The 18,780-nt window shown below is 42.4% G+C and overlaps 2 non-coding genes and 1 pseudogene across 2 annotated transcripts; all 3 read left to right on the top strand.

Annotated features, from left to right (window-relative positions):
- The first annotated feature begins 11,709 nt into the window (after positions 1–11,709).
- Positions 11,710–11,828, top strand: LOC128665435 (uncharacterized; annotated as a pseudogene).
- Positions 11,829–12,179: 351 nt separating this feature from the next.
- On the top strand, positions 12,180–12,298 carry LOC128665392 (5S ribosomal RNA). Its single transcript, XR_008403146.1, has one exon. It is a non-coding gene; the product is annotated as a 5S ribosomal RNA (ribosomal RNA).
- Positions 12,299–18,376: 6,078 nt separating this feature from the next.
- Positions 18,377–18,495, top strand: LOC128665380 (5S ribosomal RNA). Its single transcript, XR_008403136.1, has one exon. It is a non-coding gene; the product is annotated as a 5S ribosomal RNA (ribosomal RNA).
- The last annotated feature ends 285 nt before the right edge of the window (positions 18,496–18,780 follow it).

Genomic DNA, 18,780 nt, shown 5'->3' with positions numbered 1-18,780 from the left:
TATTCATGCATTTTTAATTATGCATGTTTATTCCACTTTCACACTCTCATTCATTCACTTCATATTTAGTTCATCACTCGTGCAAATATTTTTTTCACAATGTAGGTATTTAATCACTGACACTGGAGAGTTATTTTGGTGGATTTGTTTTTACTTTTTTTGTTGAATTTGTTAAATAAATTGGATTCGCTAATTTTAGGTCCAGCAACTTTGGTTCATGCAGTCTGGGTTACAGATGCTGAGTCAGAGGTGTATTAGCTTGGTCTCCATTAATATTCTTCTTTCACATCCTATAGTGGTCGGGTGTAAAATAGCTGGCCTCATATATTATACTTCATTGTATCAACACTGCATATATGTATATATTTTTTTATTGTATTAATACTATATATATTTTTCATAATTATATGTGAGCCGGTTAAATAATCCTTTGTGAGTCCCTTTAACATCTTTAAGAACAATAACATTATTATTATTTTTTAGCTTTTAAATTGTTGTTACCAATGCTCATCCATTACTACTTGGTTTGTGATAATATCAGGGAATAGCGAGATCCAATTGTTTGTCACTGCTTTATCAAGTCATTTGTATTGCACCTTTTTATATGTTACTGTTGCCGATACAAGATTTATACACAGTGATTACATAAGATAAGATTCTGACTTGTATTATAAGTGTATTTGGATATCTTTTATGCTCTTTAGTAACGATTCTCTGCCTGATATTATTTGCTGTCCCTTTAACAATAATGAGCAGGTGTTTATATTGTGACGTAGAGAGGTGAGCCTTTTTAAGCTGTATGTGTATTAACATGTTTAGTCCCTGACGAAGTGCCTACGGGCAGGAAACGCGTTGGACGTTTCAGTTGTTCTCAGTTCACTCCTGAGCTTGTTTGCACCCTGTGATTGTTGTACTACTTACAATAAAGTCTGTGTTTTTACCTGCACCATTGCCCTGCGGATGTGGTCAGTCCTAGTACAGGTGACTTTGTTCTAGTTTGTTTAAACATGTCTGATACAGATGAATCTGTTTGTTCACTATGTTTAAAGGCCAATGTGGAGCCCAATAGAAATTTATGTACTCAATGTATTGATGTTACTTTAAATAGAAGTCAAAATTTACATGTAAAGAAATTATCACCAGACAACGAGAGGGAAGTTATGCCGACTAACTCTCCTCACGTGTCAGTACCTTCGCCTCCCGCTCAGGAGGTGCGTGATATTGTGGCGCCAAGTACATCAGGGAGGCCCATACAAATCACTTTGCAAGACATGGCTACTGTTATGACAGAAGTGTTATCTAAATTGCCAGATTTAAGAGGTAAACGCGATCACTCTGGGGTAAGGACAGAGCGCGCTGATAATGGGAGAGCCATGTCCGATACTGCGTCACAATTTGCAGAACATGAGGACGGAGAGCTTCATTCTGTGGGTGACGGATCTGATCCAGGCAGACTGGATTCAGAAATTTCTAATTTTAAATTTAAGCTTGAGAACCTCTGCGTATTACTAGGGGAGGTATTAGCGGCTCTAAATGATTGTAACACAGTTGCAATCCCAGAGAAATTATGTAGGCTGGATAAATACTTTGCGGTACCGGTGTGTACTGACGTTTTCTTCTGTTAAGTGTGATCAGTCCACGGGTCATCATTACTTGTGGGATATTAACTGCTCCCCTACAGGAAGTGCAAGAGGATTCACCCAGCAGAGTTGCTATATAGCTCCTCCCCTCTACGTCACCCCCAGTCATTCTCTTGCACCCAACGACTAGATAGGATGTGTGAGAGGACTATGGTGATATATTTAGTTTTTATATCTTCAATCAAAAGTTTGTTATTTTATAATAGCACCGGAGTGTGTTATTCCTTCTCTGGTAGAATTTGAAGAAGAATCTACCTGAGTTTTTCTATGATTTTAGCCGGAGTAGTTAAGATCATATTGCTGTTTCTCGGCCATCTGAGGAGAGGTAAACTTCAGATCAGGGGACAGCAGGCAGATTAATCTGCAAAGAGGTATGTAGCAGTTTATTATTTTCTGACATGGAATTGATGAGAAAATCCTGCCATACCGTTATAATGTAAACTCAGCCTTGAATGCAGTAGATGTAGCTGATATCAGGCTGTCATGTATGTATATTTTACACTTCAGTTTTCTGGGAAATGGTACTTCTCTGGCTTTTAAACTGTATACATAGACTTAACCTATTTTGCAGGGACTTGCAATAGGTTTTAAATGACAATTAATTATTGAGGTAAAATGTTTTTTTGCTGGCATGTAAAAACGTTTTTTTCTCTGAGGTACTGGGTGAAAAAATGTTTTGGGCACTTTTTTTCCACTTGGCAATAGTTTTGATTTAAATTAGAGCAGTTCACTGATCCCTCTCACTGTTATGTGTGTGGGGGAGGGGCCATTTTTGGCGCTTTTACTATGCATCAGAAAAACTCAGTCAGAGGTTCATTTTCTTCCTGCATGTTCCGGTTCATCTCTACAGAGTTCAGGGATCTCAAGAGTCTTTTTTGAGGGAAGTAATCATTACAGCAGAGCTGTGCTGATTGTATTGACTGTGATATAAAAAACGTTTATTTGTGTATTTTTTTCTGCTGCCTGGGTTAGTTATCATTTGCTGAGGGGAACAATCCTTTGCTAAAACTGTATATTCTGACAAAGATTGATGCTATAACTTAATTATTTTATCTGTTATAATATTTTTCTGTGCTTCTTAAAGGCACAGTTCGTTTTCATATTATTTGTAAATTACTTTGAAAAGTATTTCCAAGTTGCTGTTTATTTGCTAGTGTGTTAAACATGTCTGATTCAGAGGAATATCTCTGTGCTATATGTGTTAATGCCAAAGTGGAGCCCAATAGAAATTTATGTACTAAATGTATTGATGCTACTTTAAAAAATAGTCAATCTGTACAAATTGAACATATTTCACCAAACAACGATTGGAGAGTTATGCCGACTAACTCGCCTCACGTGTCAGTACCTGCATCTCCCGCTCAGGAGGTGCGTGATATTGTAGCGCCGAGTGCATCTGGGCGGCCATTACAAATCACATTACAAGATATGGCTACTGTTATGACTGAAGTTTTGGCTAAACTACCAGAACTAAGAGGTAAACGTGATCACTCTGGGATGAGAACAGAGTGCGCTGATAATGCAAGGGCCATGTCTGATACTGCGTCACAGTTTGCAGAACATGGAGACGGAGAGCTTCATTCTGTGGGTGACGGTTCTGATCCAAATAAACTGGACTCAGACATTTCAAATTTTAAATTTAAGCTTGAGAACCTCCGTGTGTTACTAGGGGAGGTATTAGCGGCTCTGAATGATTGTAACACAGTTGCAATCCCAGAAAAAATGTGTAGGTTGGATAAATATTTTGCGGTACCGACGAGTACTGACGTTTTTCCTATACCTAAGAGACTTACTGACATTGTTACTAAGGAGTGGGATAGACCCGGTGTGCCTTTCTCACCCCCTCCTATATTCAGAAAAATGTTTCCAATAGACGCCGCCACACGGGACTTATGGCAAATGGTCCCTAAGGTGGAGGGAGCAATTTCTACTTTAGCTAAGCGTACCACTATCCCAGTGGAGGATAGCTGTGCTTTTTCAGATCCAATGGATAAAAAATTAGAGGGTTACCTTAAGAAAATGTTTGTTCAACAAGGGTTTATATTGCAACCTCTTGCATGTATTGCGCCTGTCACGGTTGCAGCAGCATTTTGGTTTGAGTCTCTGGAAGAGACACTTCAATCATCCACACTAGATGACATCACACACAAACTTAAATTCCTTAAGTTAGCTAATTCATTTATTTCAGATGCCGTAGTACATTTAACTAAACTTGCGGCTAAAAATTCAGGATTCGCCATTCAGGCACGCAGAGCTCTGTGGCTAAAATCCTGGTCAGCTGATGTTACGTCTAAATCTAAATTGCTTAATATTCCTTTCAAAGGGCAGACCTTATTCGGGCCCGGCTTGAAAGAGATTATTGATGACATTACAGGAGGTAAAGGTCATGCCCTGCCTCAGGACAAGGCCAAAGCCAAGGCTAGACAGTCCAATTTTCGTTCCTTTCGTAATTTCAAAGCAGGAGCAGCATCAACTTCCTCTGCACCAAAACAGGAAGGAGCTGTTGCTCGCTACAGACAAGGCTGGAAACCTAACCAGTCCTGGAACAGGGGCAAACAGGCCAGAAAACCTGCTGCTGCCCCTAAGACAGCATGAATTGAGGGCCCCCGATCCGGGACCGGATCTAGTGGGGGGCAGACTTTCCCTCTTCGCCCAGGCTTGGGCAAGAGATGTTCAGGATCCCTGGGCGTTAGAGATCATATCTCAGGGATACCTTCTGGACTTCAAATCCTCTCCCCCAAGAGGGAGATTTCATCTGTCAAGGTTGTCAACAAACCTAACAAAGAAGGAAGCGTTTCTACGCTGCGTACAAGATCTTTTATTAATGGGAGTGATCCATCCAGTTCCGCGGTTGGAACAAGGACAAGGGTTTTACTCAAATCTGTTTGTAGTTCCCAAAAAAGAGGGAACCTTCAGGCCAATCTTGGATTTAAAGATCCTAAACAAATTCCTAAGAGTTCCATCGTTCAAGATGGAAACTATTCGAACAATTTTGCCCATGATCCAAGAGGGTCAGTACTTGACCACAGTGGATTTAAAGGATGCTTACCTTCACATACCGATTCACAGAAGTCATTCTGTCCGGTATCTAAGGTTTGCCTTTTTAGACAGGCATTACCAGTTTGTAGCTCTTCCATTCGGACTGGCTACGGCTCCAAGAATCTTCACAAAGGTTCTGGGCACTCTTCTGGCGGTACTAAGACCGCGAGGAATTTCAGTAGCTCCGTACTTAGACGACATACTGATACAAGCTTCAAGCTTTCAAACTGCCAAATCTCATACAGAGATAGTACTGGCATTTCTAAGGTCGCATGGATGGAAAGTGAACGAAGAGAAAAGTTCTCTCTTTCCACTCACAAGAGTTCCCTTCCTGGGGACTCTGATAGATTCTGTAGAAATGAAGATTTACCTGACAGAGGACAGGTTAACAAAACTTCAAAATGCATGCCGTGTCCTTCATTCCATTCAAGAGACCAGAAATTCTCTTCTATGGTGGCTTTATCGGCCACATCTGTCCAGGGGAATGCCATTCAGCAGGCCAGACTGGTCAATTGTAACAACAGACGCCAGCCTACTAGGTTGGGGCGCTGTCTGGAATTCTCTGAAGGCTCAGGGACTATGGAATCAGGAGGAGAGTCTTCTTCCAATAAACATTCTGGAATTGAGAGCAGTCCTCAATGCTCTTCTGGCTTGGCCCCAGTTAGCAACTCGGGGGTTCATCAGGTTCCAGTCGGACAACATCACGACTGTAGCTTATATCAACCATCAGGGAGGGACAAGAAGCTCCCTAGCAATGATGGAAGTATCGAAGATAATTCGCTGGGCAGAGTCTCACTCTTGCCACCTGTCTGCAATCCACATCCCGGGAGTGGAGAACTGGGAGGCGGATTTCTTAAGTCGTCAGACTTTTCATCCGGGGGAGTGGGAACTTCATCCAGAGGTCTTTGCCCAAATACTTCGACGTTGGGGCAAACCAGAGATAGATCTCATGGCGTCTCGACAGAACGCCAAGCTTCCGCGCTACGGGTCCAGATCCAGGGATCCGGGAGCGGTCCTGATAGATGCCTTGACAGCACCATGGACCTTCAGGATGGCTCATGTGTTTCCACCTTTCCCGATGCTTCCTCGATTGATTGCCAGAATCAAACAGGAGAAAGCATCAGTGATTCTAATAGCGCCTGCATGGCCACGCAGGACTTGGTATACAGATCTGGTGGACATGTCATTCTGTCCACCTTGGTCGTTACCTCTGAAACAGGACCTTCTGATTCAGGGTCCTTTCAAACATCAAAATCTAACTTCTCTGAAGCTGACTGCTTGGAAATTGAACGCTTGATCTTATCAAAGCGTGGTTTTTCTGAGTCAGTTATTGATACCTTAATACAGGCTAGGAAGCCTGTTACCAGAAAGATTTACCATAAAATATGGCGTAAATACCTATATTGGTGCGAATCCAAAGGTTACTCTTGGAGTAAGGTTAGGATTCCTAGGATATTGTCTTTTCTACAAGAAGGTTTAGAAAAGGGGTTATCCGCTAGTTCCTTAAAGGGACAGATCTCAGCTCTGTCCATTCTGTTACACAAGCGTCTGTCAGAAGTTCCAGACGTTCAGGCTTTTTGTCAGGCTTTGGCCAGGATTAAACCTGTGTTTAAAGCTGTGGCTCCACCATGGAGTTTAAACCTTGTTCTTAACGTTTTACAGGGTGTTCCGTTTGAACCCCTTCATTCCATTGATATAAAGTTGTTATCTTGGAAAGTTCTATTTTTAATGGCTATTTCCTCGGCTCGAAGAGTCTCTGAGTTATCAGCCTTACATTGTGATTCTCCTTATTTGATTTTTCACTCGGATAAGGTAGTTCTGCGTACTAAGCCTGGGTTCTTACCTAAGGTAGTCACTAACAGGAATATCAATCAGGAGATTGTTGTTCCATCCTTGTGCCCAAATCCTTCTTCGAGGAAGGAACGTCTTTTGCAAAATCTGGATGTAGTTCGTGCCCTTAAATTTTATTTACAGGCAACTAAAGATTTTCGACAAACGTCTTCCCTGTTTGTCGTTTACTCTGGTCAGAGGAGAGGTCAAAAAGCTTCTGCTACCTCTCTCTCTTTTTGGCTTCGTAGCATAATTCGTTTAGCTTATGAGACTGCTGGACAGCAGCCTCCTGAAAGAATTACAGCTCATTCCACTAGAGCTGTGGCTTCCACTTGGGCCTTTAAGAATGAGGCCTCTGTTGAACAGATTTGCAAGGCTGCAACTTGGTCTTCGCTTCATACTTTTTCCAAATTTTACAAATTTGACACTTTTGCTTCCTCGGAGGCTATTTTTGGGAGAAAGGTTCTTCAGGCAGTGGTTCCTTCTGTATAAAGAGCCTGCCTATCCCTCCCGTCATCCGTGTACTTTTGCTTTGGTATTGGTATCCCACAAGTAATGATGACCCGTGGACTGATCACACTTAACAGAAGAAAACATAATTTATGCTTACCTGATAAATTCCTTTCTTCTGTAGTGTGATCAGTCCACGGCCCGCCCTGTTTTTTAAGGCAGGTAAATATTTTTTAAATTATACTCCAGTCACCACTACACCCTTGGCTTCTCCTTTCTCGTTGGTCCTTGGTCGAATGACTGGAGGTGACGTAGAGGGGAGGAGCTATATAGCAACTCTGCTGGGTGAATCCTCTTGCACTTCCTGTAGGGGAGCAGTTAATATCCCACAAGTAATGATGACCCGTGGACTGATCACACTACAGAAGAAAGGAATTTATCAGGTAAGCATAAATTATGTTTTTCCTATACCTAAGAGGCTTACAGAAATTATTAGCAAGGAGTGGGATAGACCCGGTGTGCCTTTTTCTCCCCCTCCTATATTTAGAAAAATGTTTCCGATAGACGCCACCACACGGGACTTATGGCAGACGGTCCCTAAGGTGGAGGGAGCAGTTTCTACTTTGGCTAAGCGTACCACTATCCCGGTAGAGGATAGCTGTGCCTTTTCAGATCCAATGGATAAAAAATTAGAAGGTTACCTTAAGAAAATGTTTGTTCAACAAGGTTTTATTTTACAGCCCCTTGCATGCATTGCGCCCGTCACTGCTGCGGCGGCTTTCTGGTTTGAGTCTCTGGAAGAGGCCATTCGCACAGCTCCATTGGATGAAATTATGAACAAGCTTAAAGCACTTAAGCTAGCTAATTCATTTGTTTCTGACGCCGTTGTACATTTAACCAAACTTACGGCTAAGAACTCAGGATTCGCCATCCAAGCGCGCAGAGCACTGTGGCTTAAATCCTGGTCAGCTGACGTGACTTCTAAATCTAAATTGCTTAATATTCCTTTCAAAGGGCAGACCTTATTCGGGCCCGGCTTGAAAGAAATTATCGCTGACATTACCGGAGGTAAGGGCCATGCTCTGCCTCAAGACAGGGCCAAATCTAAGGCTAAACAGTCTAATTTTCGTGCCTTTCGTAACCTCAAGGCAGGAGCAGCATCAACTTCCTCCGCTCCAAAACAGGAAGGAGCTGTTGCTCGCTACAGACAGGGCTGGAAAGCTAACCAGTCCTGGAACAAGGGCAAGCAGGCCAGAAAACCTGCTGCCTCTAAGACAGCATGAAGTGAGGGCCCCCTATCCGGAAACGGATATAGTGGGGGGCAGACTTTCTCTCTTTGCCCAGGCTTGGGCAAGAGATGTCCAGGATCCCTGGGCGTTGGAGATCATATCTCAGGGATATCTTCTGGACTTCAAAGCTTCTCCCCCAAAAGGGAGATTTCATCTTTCAAGGTTATCAACAAACCAAATAAAGAAAGAGGCGCTTCTACGCTGTGCACAAGACCTATTACTAATAGGAGTAATCCACCCAGTTCCGCGGACGGAACACGGGCAAGGATTCTATTCAAATCTATTTGTGGTTCCCAAGAAAGAGGGAACCTTCAGACCAATCTTGGACTTAAAGATCCTAAACAAATTCCTAAGAGTTCCATCATTCAAAATGGAAACTCTTCGAACCATCCTACCCATGATCCAAGAGGGTCAGTACATGACCACAGTGGATTTAAAGGATGCCTACCTTCACATACCGATTCACAAGGATCATTACCGGTATCTAAGATTTGCCTTCCTAGACAGGCATTACCAGTTTGTAGCTCTTCCCTTCGGTCTAGCTACGGCCCCAAGAATCTTTACAAAGGTTCTGGGCTCACTTCTGGCGGCCCTAAGACCGCGAGGCATAGCGGTGGCTCCGTACCTAGACGACATTCTGATACAAGCGTCAAGTTTTCAAACTGCCAAGTCTCATACAGAGATAGTTCTGGCATTTCTGAGGTCGCATGGGTGGAAGGTGAACGTGGAAAAGAGTTCTCTATCCCCACTCACAAGAGTCTCCTTCTTAGGGACTCTTATAGATTCTGTAGAGATGAAAATTTACCTGACGGAGGCCAGGTTATCAAAACTTCTAAATGCTTGCCGTGTCCTTCATTCCATTCCACACCCGTCAGTGGCTCAGTGCATGGAGGTAATCGGCTTAATGGTAGCGGCAATGGACATAGTACCTTTTGCGCGCCTGCATTTCAGACTGCTGCAATTGTGCATGCTAAGTCAGTGGAATGGGGATTACTCAGATTTCTCCCCTCTACTAAATCTGGATCAGGAGACCAGAGAGTCTCTTCTATGGTGGCTTTCTCGGCCACATCTGTCCAAAGGGATGTCCTTCCGCAGGCCAGATTGGACGATTGTAACAACAGACGCCAGCCTTCTAGGTTGGGGCGCAGTCTGGAATTCCCTGAGGGCTCAGGGATCTTGGACTCAGGAGGAGAGACTCCTCTCAATAAACATTCTGGAGCTAAGAGCAATTTTCCATTCTCTTCTGGCTTGGCCTCAGTTGGCAACTCTGAGGTTCATCAGATTTCAGTCGGACAACATCACGACTGTGGCTTACATCAACCATCAGGGGGGAACCAGGAGTTCCCTAGCGATGTTGGAAGTCTCAAAGATAATTCGCTGGGCAGAGTCTCACTCTTGCCATCTGTCAGCGATCCACATCCCAGGCGTGGAGAACTGGGAGGCGGATTTTCTAAGCCGCCAGACTTTTCATCCGGGAGAATGGGAACTTCATCCGGAGGTCTTTGTCCAACTAATTCTTTGTTGGGGCAAACCGGATCTGGATCTCATGGCTTCTCGCCAGAACGCCAAGCTTCCTTGCTACGGATCCAGGTCCAGGGACCCGGGAGCGGTATTGATAGATGCTCTGACAGCACATTGGGTCTTCAACATGGCTTATGTGTTTCCACCTTTTCCGATGCTCCCTCGATTGATTGCCAGGATCAAACAGGAGAGAGCATCAGTGATTCTGATAGCGCCTGCGTGGCCACGCAGGACCTGGTATGCAGATCTAGTGGACATGTCGTCCTGTCCACCATGGTCTCTGCCTCTGAGACAGGACCTTCTAATTCAGGGTCCTTTCAACCATCCAAATCTAATTTCTCTGAGGCTGACTGCATGGAGATTGAACGCTTGATTCTATCAAAGCGTGGCTTCTCGGAGTCGGTTATTGATACCTTAATACAGGCTAGAAAACCTGTTACCAGGAAAATTTACCATAAAATATGGCGTAAATATTTATATTGGTGCGAATCCAAGAGTTACTCATGGAGTAAAGTTAGGATTCCTAGGATATTGTCTTTTCTACAAGAAGGTTTAGAAAAGGGTTTATCTGCTAGTTCGTTAAAGGGACAGATTTCGGCTCTGTCTATTCTTCTGCACAAACGTCTGGCAGAAGTTCCAGACGTTCAGGTTTTTTGTCAAGCTTTGGCTAGGATTAAGCCTGTGTTTAAGACTGTTGCTCCGCCGTGGAGCTTAAACCTAGTTCTTAACGTTCTGCAGGGCGTTCCGTTTGAACCCCTTCATTCCGTTGATATCAAACTGTTATCTTGGAAAGTTCTGTTTTTGATGGCTATTTCCTCGGCTCGAAGAGTCTCTGAGTTATCTGCCTTACATTGTGACTCTCCTTATCTGATTTTTCATTCAGATAAGGTGGTTCTGCGTACTAAACCTGGGTTCTTACCTAAGGTAGTCTCTAACAGGAATATCAATCAAGAGATTGTTGTTCCATCTTTATGTCCTAACCCTTCTTCAAAGAAGGAACGACTTTTGCATAATCTGGACGTCGTCCGTGCCCTGAAGTTCTATTTGCAGGCAACTAAAGATTTTCGTCAAACTTCTTCCCTGTTTGTCGTTTACTCTGGACAGAGGAGAGGTCAAAAGGCTTCGGCTACCTCTCTCTCTTTTTGGCTTCGTAGTATAATACGTTTAGCCTATGAGACTGCTGGACAGCAGCCTCCTGAAAGGATTACAGCTCATTCTACTAGAGCTGTGGCTTCCACCTGGGCCTTTAAGAATGAGGCCTCTGTTGAACAGATTTGCAAGGCTGCAACTTGGTCTTCACTTCACACTTTTTAAAATTTTTACAAATTTGATACTTTTGCTTCTTCGGAGGCTGTTTTTGGGTGAAAGGTTCTACAGGCAGTGGTTCCTTCCGTGAAAAGTTTCCTGCCTTGTCCCTCCCGTCATCCGTGTACTTTTAGCTTTGGTATTGGTATCCCATAAGTAATGGATGACCCGTGGACTGACTACACTTAACAAGAGAAAATATAATTTATGCTTACCTGATAAATTCATTTCTCTTGTAGTGTAGTCAGTCCACGGCCCGCCCTGTCTTTTAAGGCAGGTCTAAATTTTATTTAAATTCCAGTCACCACTGCACCCTATAGTTTCTCCTTTCTCGTCTGGTTTCGGTCGAATGACTGGATATGACACGTGAGGGGAGGAGCTATATAGCAGCTCTGCTTGGGTGTTTCCCTCTTGCAACTTCCTGTTAGGGAGGAGATATAATCCCATAAGTAATGGATGACCCGTGGACTGACTACACTACAAGAGAAATGAATTTATCAGGTAAGCATAAATTATATTTTTTATTTATTCATTTGCGGTCAAAATTGTAACTCCATTTTATCTCTTCCATTGTTTACAAAGCTGTGAATGAAGGCATGAGCAAGCTTAATTCGCGCTGGGTACATGCAGCAAGTACCTACCGCCACACTACTCTGAATACACCTGATCCCGTCTGATCTCGGAAGTTAAGCAGTGTCAGGCCTGTTCAGTACCTGGATGGGAGACCGCCTGGGAACACCGGGTGCAATAAGCTTTTTTCTTAAATTTTTTAAAGCACCTATGCATGCGTAATATCCCCTGAAAGTGGCGATATTTATTGAAATAACTGTATCTTGCAATTCCTTAAAAACACATGTCAATTTAAAATAAAGATAATTATATTTTGTAAAGACAGACACGCAGGCAGGCAGACAAAGAGGCAGGTAAACCTTATCCATGTATACTTTTTGTCATGGGTCAGCAAGTTATTCTGGGCCTGTACTGGCCATTTATATTTATTCATTTGCGGTCAAAATTGTAACTCAATTTTCTCTCTTCCATTGTTTACAAAGCTGTGAATGAAGGCATGAGCAAGCTTAATTCGCGCTGGGTACAAGCAGCAAATGCCTACCGCCACACTACTCTGAATGCACCCGATCCCGTCTGATCTCGGAAGTTAAGCAGTGTCAGGCCCGGTCAGTACCTGGATGGGAGACCGCCTGGAAAAACCGGTTGAGGTAGGCTTTTTTCTTTGATTTTTTAAAGCAACTATTCATGCTTAATATCCCCTGAAAGTGGCGATATTCATTGAAATAACTGTATCTTGCAATTCCTTAAAAACACATGTCAATTTAAAATAAAGATAATTATCTTTTGTAAAGACAGACAGGCAGGCAGACAGACAAAGAGGCAGGTAAACCTTATCCGTGTATACTTTTCTCTTTTTAAGTGTATCCAGTCCATGGATCATCCATTACTTATGGAATATATTCTCCTTCCCAACAGGAAATTGCAAGAGTCACCCACAGCAAAGCTGCTATATAGCTCCTCCCCTAACTGCCATATTCAGTCATTCTCTTGCAAGTCTCAACATAGATAGGAGGTCGTGAGAGTCTGTGGTGCTTTATACTTAGTTTATTCTTCAATCAAAAGTTTGTTATTTTCAAATGGCACCGGAGTGTGCTGTTTATCTCAGGCAGTATTTAGAAGAAGAATCTGCCTGCGTTTTTTCTATGATCTTAGCAGACGTAACTAAGATCCATTTGCTGTTCTCACACATTCTGAGGAGTAAGGTACTTCAGAGGGGGAATGGTGTGCAGGTTTTCCTGCAGATAAGGTATGTGCAGTAAAATATTTTTCTAGGAATGGAATTGACTAAGAAAATACTGCTGATACCGAAGTAATGTAAGTAAAGCCTTAAATGCAGCGATAGCGACTGGTATCAGGCTTATTAATAGAGATACATACTCTTATAAAAATGTGTTTTAAAACGTTTACTGGCATGTTTAATCGTTTTTTAACGAACATTGGTGATAACACTGTAATGTTGGTATAGCCTTAAATGCAGTAAAAGCGACTGGTATCAGGCTTATTAATAGAGATACATACTCTTGTAAAAATGTGTTTTAAAACGTTTGCTGGCATGTTTAATCGTTTTTTAACATATGTTTGGTGATAAAACTTATTGGGGCCTAAGTTTTTTCCACATGGCTGGCTTAAATTTTGAATAGAAACAGTTAACTGAAGCCTCCAACTGTTGTAATATGAGTGGGAGGCGCAGTTAAAATTACAAAATGAATCATCTAGATTCCCTCAGCAGTCCCATGAATACTACAGGACATTTCTAAAGGGCTAAAAAGACTTCAAAAATCGTTTATAGGGAAGGTAATCCACAGCTCTGCTGTGGCAGTTTTCTTGTGTCTGTTTTTAAAAACGTCTATGTCGTTTTTTTGATCTGTTTTTTGCATTAAGGGGTTAATCATCCATTTGCAAGTGGGTGCAATGCTCTGTTACCTTATTACATGTACTGTAAAAATTTCGTTTATTTTACTGCCTTTTTTTCACTGTTTTTCAAATTTTGACAAAATTTGTTTCTCTTAAAGGCACAGTAACGTTTTATATATTTGCTTGTTAACTTGATTTAAAGTGTTTTCCAAGCTTACTAGTCTCTTTATTAGTCTGTTCTAACATGTCTGACATAGAGGAAGCTCTGTGTTCATTATGTTTTAAAGCCATGGTGGAACCCCATCTTAGAATGTGTACCAGATGTACTGATTTCATGTTAAACAATAAAGATCATTTTTTGTTTTTAAAAAAAAAAAAAAAAAAAAAAACTATCACCAGAGGATTCTAACTCTCCCCACGTGTCAGATCTTTTGACTCCCGCTTTAGGGACTCACGCTCAAATGGCGCCAAGTACATCAAGGGCACCCATAGCGTTTATTTTACCAGGGGATTCTGTTGAGGGGAAAGTTATGCCGACTAACTCTCCCCACGTGTCAGACCCTTCGACTCCCGCTTCAGGGACTCACGCTCAAATGGCGCCAAGTACATCAAGGGCGCCCATAGCGTTTATTTTACAAGACGTGACAAAGGTGGTGAATAATACTCTGGCAGCAGTATTAGTCAGACTACCTAAAATTAAAGGAAAGCAGATAGCTCTGGGGGTAGATACAGAGCATACAGACGCTTTAAGAACCATGAATGATACTATCTCACAATATGCTTAGTCTGTGGGTGAATGACTCAGGGTAGATGATTTAACCTGATTCTGATATTTCTACATTTAAAATTTATACTTCAGAACCTCCACTTGTTGCTCAGGGAGGCTTTGGCTACTCTGAATGAATGTGTACAATCACAGGGCCAGAGAAATTGTGTAGACTGGTTAAATAATATGCAGTGCCGGTGTGTGCTGATGTTTTTCCAATACCTAAAGAAGTTTACTAAAAAAAAAAAAAAAAAAAAAAATTAATAAGGAATGGGATAGACCAGGTGTGCTGTTCTCTTCCCCTCCTATTTTTTTTTTTTAGAAGAATGTTTTCTAATAGTTACCACCACACGGGACTTCTGGCAGACAGTTCCTAAGGTGGAGAGAAGAGTTTCTACTCTAGCTAAGCATACCACTACCTCTGGCAAGGACAGTTGTGCTTTTTAGATCCAATGAATAAAAAATGTTTATTCAACAGGGTTTTATCCTGCAGCCCCTTGCATACATTGCTTCTGTCACTGCTGCTGCGGCGTTCTGGGTTGAGTCTCTTGATGAGGCTTTACAGTTAGCGACTCCATTGGATGAATATATTTGACAAGCTTATGCTAGCCAAATTCCTTTGTTTTCTGATGCCTTTGTTCGTTTGACTAGACTAACGGCTAAGAATTCTGTTTTTTTACTATACTGGCGCGTAGAGCGCTATGGCTTATATCATGGTCAGCTGTCGTGACTTTAATAAATAAGCTATTTAACTTCCCTTCAAGGGGCAGACCCTATTCGGGCCTGGTTTGAAGGAGATTATTGCTTATATCACTGGAGGGTGGCATCCACTTCCTCTAAGGCAAAACAAAAGGGAATTTTTGCTCAGTCCAAGGCGGTCTGGAGACAATCGGACCTGAAACAAAGATAAGCAGGCCAAGGAGCCTGCTGCTGCCTCTAAGGCAGCATGAAGGAACGGACCCCTATCCGGTAACGGATCCTATAGGGGGCAGACTTTCATTCTTCGCCCATGTGGGCAAGAGATGCCCAGGATCCCTAGGCATTGGAATTTATATCCCAGAGATATCTTCTGGATTTCAAAGATTCCCCCCCAATAAAAAAGGGAGTTTTTGCCTTTCACAATTATCTGCAAACCAGATAAAGAAGGAGGCATTCTTACATTGTGTACGAGATGCATCCAGTTCCAAGAGAGGAATAGGGACAGAGTTTTTACTCAAATCTGTTTGTGGTTCCCAAGGAGAGGGAACCTTCAGACCTATTTTGGATCTAAAGATCTTAAACAAATTCCTCAGAATTCCGTCATTTAAGATGGAAACTATTCGTACCATCTTAACTATGTTCCAGGAGAGTCAATAGAGGACTACAATGGATTTGAAGGATGCTTATTCTCACATTGTGATGCATAAAGATCACCATCGTTTTTCAGGTTTGCCTTTCTAGACAGGCATTACCAGTTTGTAGATCTTTCCTTTGGGATATCTACAGCCCCAAGAATCTTTATGGAGGTTCTAGGGTCGCTTTGGCGGTCCTTAGGCCGCGGGGCATAGAAGTGGCCCTTTATTTAGACGACATCCTGATACAGGCGTCAAACATCCAAATTGCCAAGTCTCATACGGACGTAGTACTGGCATTTCTGAGATTACATGGGTGGAAAGTGAACAAGGAAAGAGTTCTCTATTCCCAATCTCAAGGGTTTCCCTCCTAGGGACTCTGATAGATTCTGTTGAAATGAAAATTTACCTGACGGAGTCCAGGTTGTCAAATTTTCTAAATTTCTGCCGTGTTTTTCATTCCATCCGCGCCCTTTGGTGGCTCAGTACATGAATGAAATCGGCTTAATGGTAGCGGCAAGGGACATAGTACCGTTTGCACGTCTACATTTTAGACCGCTGCAACTATGCATGCTCAGTCAGAGGAGCGGGGATTCCACAGATTTGTCCCCCTGTTAAACCTGGACCAAGAGACCAGAGATTCTCTTCTCTGGTGACTATGTCGGGTCCATCTGTCCAAGGGTATGACCTCCCGCAGGTCAGATGGGACAATCGTTACAATAGATGCCAGCCTTTTAGGTTGGGATGCAGTCTGGATCTCCCTGAAGGCTCAGGGATAGGGGACTTAGGAGGAGACCCTCCTTCTAATAAATATTCTGGAATTGGGAGTGATATTCCATGCTCTTCAGACTTGGCCTCAGTTAGCAACTCTGAGGTACATCATTCTCAGTCGGACAATATACACGACTGTGGCTTTCATCAGCCATCAAGGGGGAACAGAAGTTCCCTAGCGAGGTTAGAAGTCTTACAATAATTCACTGGACAGAGACTCACTCTTGTCTATCAGCTATCCATATCCCAGGTGTTGAGAACTGGGAGGTGGATTTTCTAAGTCGTCAGACTTTTTCTTCCAGGGGAGTGGGATTTCCTCCGGAGGTCAAGACCAAGCAGGAGAAGGCTTTGTTGTTTTTGACAGTGCCTGCGTAGCCACGCAGGACCTGGTATGCAGATCTGGTGGACATGTCATCCTTTCCATCACGGTCTTTGCTTCTGAGACAGGTCCCCCTACCTCAGGGTCCTTTCAACCATCTAAATAGAATCAATCTGAGATGGACTGTCTGGAGACTGAACGCTTGATGGTATCAAAGCATGGCTTCTCCGAGTCAGTCATTGATACCTTAATACAGACATGTAAGCCTGTCTCTAGGAAAATGAACATAGATATGGTGTAAATATCTGATTTTTATGAATCCAAGGGTTACTCATGGAGTAAAGTCTGGATTCCCAGGATATTATCTTTTCTCCAAGATGTTTTTGAGAAAAGGGTTGTCAGCTTTGCTCTGCCATGGAGCTTAAACCTGGTTCTTAAGGTTCTTCAGGAAGTTCCGTTTGAACCTTTTTTTGTTCCATAGATATCAATCTTTATCTTGGAAAGTTCTTTTTGGGTAGCTATTTCCTCGACTCGTAGAGTCTCTAAGTTATCTGTGTTACAATGTGATTCTCCTTATCTGGTCCTTCGTACAGATAAGGTAGTCCTGCGTACCAACCTGGGTTTTTTCCTAAGGCGGTATCCAACAAGAACATCAATCAAGAGATATTTGTTCCATGCTTGTATCCTAATCCTTCCTCAAAGAAGGAACGTCTATTACACAATATTGGACGTGGCTTGTGCTTTAAAATCTTACTTACAAGCTAATACAGTTTTCATCAAACGTTCACCTTGTTTGTTGTCTATTCTGGACAGAGGAGAGGTCAAAAGACTTCAGTAGCCTTTCTGTCCTTTTGGTTAAAAAGCATAATTCATTTAGCTTATGAGACTGCTGGTCAGCAGCCTCCTGAAGGGATTACCGCTCATTCTACTAGAGCTGTGGTTTTCACTTGGGCCTTTTTTAAATGTGGCTTCTGTTGAACAGATTTACAAGACGGAGTCTTGGTCTGCGCTTCATACTTTTTCAAATTTAACAAATTTGATACCTTGCTTCTTCGGAGGCTATTTTTGGGAGAAAGGGTTTTTTTTTTACAGGCAGTGGTAACTTCCGTTTAAGTACCTGCCTTGTCCCTCCCATCATCCGTGTACTTTAGCTTTGGTATGGATATTCCATAAGTAATGGATGATCCGTGGACTGGATACACTTAACAAGAGAAAACATAATTTATGCTTACCTGATAAATTTATTTCTCTTGTAGTGTATCCAGTCCACGGCCCGCCCTGTCACTTTAAGGCAGGTAATTTTTTCACTTAAACTACAGTCACCACTGCACCCTATGGTTTCCTTTCTCTGCAGGTTTTCGGTCGAATGACTGAATATGGCAGTTAGGGGAGGAGCTATATAGCAGCTTTGCTGTGGGTGACTCTTGCAACTTCCTGTTGGGAAGGAGAATATATTCCATAAGTAATGGATGATCCGTGGACTGGATACACTACAAGAGAAATAAATTTATCAGGTAAGCATAAATTATGTTTTTGTCATGGGTCAGCGAGTTATTCTGGGCCTGTACTGGCCTTTTTTATTTATTCATTTGCGGTCAAAATTGTAACTCCATTTTATCTCTTCCATTGTTTACAAAGCTGTGAATGAAGGCATAAGCAAGCTTAATTCGTGCTGGGTACAAGCAGCCAATTCCTACCACCACACTACTCTGAATGTACCCGATCCCGTCTGATCTCGGAAGTTAAGCAGCGTCAGGCCTGGTCAGTACCTGGATGGGAGATCGCCTGGGAACACCGGGTGCGGTAGGCTTTTTTCTTTGATTTTTTAAAGCAACTATGCATGCGTAATATCCACTGAATGTGGCGATATTCATTGAAATAACTGTATCATGCAATTCCTTAAAAACACATGTCAATTTAAAATAAAGATAATTATATTTTGTAAAGACAGACATGCGGGCAGGCAGGCAGGCAGACAAAGAGGTAGGTAAACCTTATCCATATATACTTTTTGTCATGGGTCAGCAAGTTATTCTGGGCCTGTACTGGCCATTTATATTTTTTCATTTGCGGTCAAAATTGTAACTCCATTTTA

The sequence above is a fragment of the Bombina bombina genome, chromosome 6 (assembly GCF_027579735.1).
Source record: "Bombina bombina isolate aBomBom1 chromosome 6, aBomBom1.pri, whole genome shotgun sequence".
Lineage (NCBI taxonomy): Eukaryota > Metazoa > Chordata > Amphibia > Anura > Bombinatoridae > Bombina > Bombina bombina.
Note: the sequence above shows the minus strand (reverse complement) of the source record. Positions and strands in the feature narration are given on the sequence as shown.